Source organism: Enhydra lutris, unplaced genomic scaffold, assembly GCF_002288905.1.
Source record: "Enhydra lutris kenyoni isolate GAN:26980312 unplaced genomic scaffold, ASM228890v2 scaffoldscaffold2, whole genome shotgun sequence".
Classification (NCBI taxonomy): domain Eukaryota; kingdom Metazoa; phylum Chordata; class Mammalia; order Carnivora; family Mustelidae; genus Enhydra; species Enhydra lutris.
The window spans coordinates 9,204,674-9,209,451 of NW_019154086.1; the positions used below are offsets into that span (position 1 = coordinate 9,204,674).

A 4,778-nucleotide genomic window follows, 5' to 3' on the forward strand; every position below is an offset into this window, starting at 1 on the left:
CTAAGGGCTAAGCCTTTCTCATGTACTGCCTCTATTTTTTCCAACTACTTGCAAAACTATTATTCTCTTCATTTTTCAAACTAGGAAACTAGGGCTCAACTGAGCTAAGAAACTTATTCAAAGCCATGCAGCTAAAAAGGATAGAGTGGAAAATTTAAACCCGGTTATCTATGTTCCCTTTGCTATTAAATGCTATTTCCCCTCAGATTTTTCACCCAAGCCACACTGGTGGTGACAGACTTCCAAATATTACTTCCAGACTCTCTTGATTTGTAGAGGCTCTTTATTCTTTTTGGTGGACCACACTCCCCAGCGTGCCAGGACAACCATCTTTCATCTGCAGACAAGCCCTTTGGGTACTATGGGTTGGACTGGGCTGCCTCTCAAGACCCACACTCAGTACCTAACCCTCCACTGGGTGAGTCTAAATCCATTCCTGGTCTCCCACAGTTGGCTTCATTCCATGTCTGTGAAGAACACAGACATGCCCACTCATGTTTTGAAATATGACCCACTTGGAAAGTGTAAGTTCTCTTTTTTTTTGAGTCACTTGGATGGGGTTCTGCGTTAGGCTTTGCATTTTGTCTCTCATACTATTCATGAACCTAAGTCTGAGCCTTCATTTCCTTATCTGAAAAATGGGAATAATAACATATCTGTCTGGGTTGTAGTAAGAATTAAAGGAATTGATTTATGCAAATCCCTTTGCACAGTGCTTAGCATGAAAGTGCTCAATACATGCCTCCACCTATCACCATCTTCATTACTTTAATTGTCTTTTCAGAGCAAGCAGCATCTTAGAGCCCACTGAAAGAAATCCCTACTGATGGGAACTAGAGGCAGGAAGCAGCACTTCAGATTATTTGGAGAAGGAGCTGGTGCAGTTTACTGGAAAGAGCTCTCAACAGACTTGCATTTTACTGCAGTCACTAATTAGGGATGTTATATGTTTCCCTCTATTCGTATTAGTGAGAGTTATTACCAGTCTTTTTAAGCAGAGCATTCTGTAAATGCTGGGGAAGAGCTTTGTAAATACACAAATTTGCGCCCATACAGAATGATTCAGAAGTCTGGGTCGGGCTTTGGCACTTTTATGTGCCAAACTTTATGGTAGATCCTCATGAAGTCAGTAGATGGGTCTCCAAGTCCTTCCAAATGTGACATTCTATGATTTCATGGCAACCATGACAGAAAACAATATGGGAAGTGGGAGTGATTTGCTGAATACTGGAGTATACATTTGTACTTAGTTTGCTAGGGCTGCCGTAATAAATAACCACAGACCAAGTGAGGAATTTATTTCTTACAGCTCTGGAGGCTAGAAATCTGAGGTCCCTGTGTCAGGAAGTTTGGTTTCTCCCGAGGCTTCCCTCCTTGGTTTGTAGATGGTGTCTTCTCCTTGTGTTAGCACATGATCTATTCTCCATGAGCTCACCTGAGGTCTCTTTGTGTGTCCAAATTTCCTCTAGTCATATTGGATTTGGGCCTGACTTAAGGGTCTCACTTAAACTTTTCACCTCTTTAAAGTCCTTATTTCTAAATGTAGTTGCATTCTGGGGTACTGGGAGTTAGGGCTTCAACATATGAATTTAGGGGAAACAATTCAGCCCATAACAGTAAAAGCCTTAAAAAATGTACGTTAGAATTCACTTCTAGGAATTTATTCCAGAAGAAGAGACAGAGGTTCCCAAAGTGTTCCTCATAGCAGGAGCCCTTCCTATAGTGAAAAGACTTTCAAGGCCTGGTCTGCATTTTCTTGGCCCCCTGACCAATTCAGGCATAACTGTCCAGGATTTTTAGAAAGAGGGGCTTCAGGCAGAATCAAAGGAACTGTTTTCATGGGGGGCCTTGCGGGCTAAGCAACGACGTGTGATCTGAATCCCTCTAATACAAAATAATATAAATGCTTACAATGGGAACTAAGCTATCTCCAAATATGAAAGAGAATGTAGACCACTTAAAGCTTATTGGGACTTCAGTGATTTCCGGTGGATACCAGTGTGCCCAGAGAATATTCATAAGAGCTATTATTCTGAAAGGATCTGAGTTGTTATTGAAGTCAAGTGAAGCTTCTATCCCTAGGGACTTCCATGGGTGTTCCAGGCTGAGATTCTGCATGAATAAGTATGGAAACAAGAGATGGTGAAAGGTACGTTACCACTGAGGTAGACCTTTAGTCTGTATTCACAAGCTGAAGAGACCTGAGGAAATTAAAATACTGCTTACTATAGAGGAGAAATTAAAAAAAAGAGAGAGAAAAAAAAAAACAGCAAATGTTCAACAATTAGAGGATTGGTTAAATAAATTATTCTGTGTTCATATAAATATGACATTGTGCAATTATTAAAAATCATGTTGTAGATGAATATATCTGTTCTTGAGAAGTATTCATGATATAGTGCTAAATAAAAAAGGCAAGAATAGTATAATAACTTTTGGTTAATGAAAGTTGTCAGTTGATTACCCATTTAAAATGTCACCTGCATGCACACCAAGTTTTGTTTGTTGGTTGTTTTTTCCTAAAGATTTTATTTATTTGAGAGAAAGAGAAAGAATGAGTGAGTGAAAGAGGGAGCCAAGTTGGGGGCGAGGGACAGAGAGAGAGGGAGAAGCAGACCACTTGCTGAGCAGCGAGCCTGACTCAGGGCTCAATCCCAGGATCCTGGATCATAACCTGAGCCAAAGGCTGATGCTTAACCAACTGAGCCACCCAGGTGCTCGCCAAGTTTTGGTTTTATCTTTGGATGAGGAAATTCAAACTTTTTTTTCCTTAGTGATTTTCTGTGCATTTTCAAGTTTCCTGCGTTGTACATATAGGTTATTTATATAATGTGAGTTTTAAAAGAGTTTAATAAAAGAAAACCCAGCTCTGCTAAAATGGTATCCAGAGTGATACCTGTCAGTAATCTATGTGATTTGAGAGGGACTATTTTTTTTTCTTTTGGAAATTATGTCTTTTCTACTTTTTCATTAAACTATCGTTTTGAATAAAATGACAAAGATAGCAGATGGTAATTTAAAATATGTTTACCTGAAAAAAAGAGAAAGTTGGTAACCCTATGCCAAGGTCATTGTTTCAAACATTTTCTTTTCTTTTTTTTTTTTTACATCATTTATTTTTTTATTTTTTATTTTTTTAATCTTTTTTTTTAAATTTATTTTCAGCATAACAGTATTCATTGTTTTTGTACCACACCCAGTGCTCCATGCAATCCGTGCCCTCTCTAATACCCACCACCTGGTTCCCCCAACCTCCCACCCCCCCCACCTCTTCAAACCCTTCAGATTATTTTTCAGAGTCCATAGTCTCTCATTGTTCACCTCCCCTTCCAATTTCCCCCAAACATTTTCTTATATGTCTCTATGCACTATGAGTTTCCTCCTTATGCCACTAATGAAATTGGCAAAGTAACTGGGGTGAATAGAAGAGAACTTGGGCATGGTGCTCTTGCTGAGAAAGCTTTGTATCCAGTTATCCCCAAGGATTTTCCTTTCACAATAAGAGTAACATCTGAAGTCCTAGAGTCAAATGGATCATCTTCAATGGCATCTGCATGTAGTGGAAGTTTAGCATTAATGGACGCAGGAGTTCCAATTTCATCTGCTGTCGCAGGTGTGGCAATAGGATTGGTCACCAAAAACAATCCTGACAAGGGTGAAATAGAAGATTATCGTTTGCTGACAGATATTCTGGGAATTGAAGATTACAATGGTGACATGGATTTCAAAATAGCCGGGAATTTTGAATAATATAATAACAATAAGGGAATAACCTCCTTACAGGCTGATATTAAATTACCTGGAATGCCAATAAAAATTGTTATGGAGGCCATTCAACAAGCCTCAGTGGCAAAGAAGGAAATACTACAGATTATGAACAAAACTATTTCAAAACCTCGAGCATCTAGAAAAGAAAATGGACCTGTTGTAGAAACTATTCAGTTTCCATTACCAAAACGGGCAAAATTTGTTGGACCAGGAGGATATCATTTAAAAAAGCTTCTGGATGAAACAGGAGTAACTGTTAGTCAGGTGGATGAAGAAACATTTTCTTATTTGCACCAACACCAAGTGCTATGCATGAAGCAAGAGACTTCATTACTGAAATCTGCAAAGATGATCAAGAGCAGCAACTAGAATTTGGAGCAGTGTATACCGCCACAATAACTGAAATCAGAGACACTGGAGTGATGGTTAAATTATATCCAAATATGACTGCAGTACTACTCCATAACACACAACTTGATCAACGAAAGATTAAACATCCCACCGCCCTTGGATTAGAAGTTGGCCAAGAAATTCAGGTGAAATACTTTGGGCGTGATCCAGCTGACGGAAGAATGAGACTTTCTCGTAAAGTGCTACAGTCTCCAGCTACAAGTGTTGTCAAAACTCTAAATGACAGAAGCAGTATTGTAACGGGAGAATCTATTTCACAGTCATCATCTAATTCCACCGAGTGATATTTTTTTAAAAAAGAATTCTAGAGTGATACTCTGTAGAGTAAAATCAATACTATCTTCTAATGTGTAGATTTATATATGGTATAAATATATCCTAATGATTTGTATTAAAAAAAAAGCAATCTGGGAACAGTTGCCATCAATATTTCATAATTTACCATGCAACTCTCACTCATACATCTTAAACATACATGCTGTGAGTCTTTCCTTTTTTTTATATATTGGCGTGTTATTTGTGTTTCAGCTGGATTGCATTGTTCTTCCTGCTCCATGTTGGCCAATGGACCGTCCGGTAGATTTGGATCATATGCCCAC

At 38.7% G+C, this 4,778-nt stretch overlaps 1 pseudogene; it reads left to right on the forward strand.

The window, feature by feature from the left end:
• The first annotated feature begins 3,363 nt into the window (after positions 1 to 3,363).
• LOC111151461 lies at positions 3,364 to 4,463 on the forward strand (annotated as a pseudogene).
• The last annotated feature ends 315 nt before the right edge of the window (positions 4,464 to 4,778 follow it).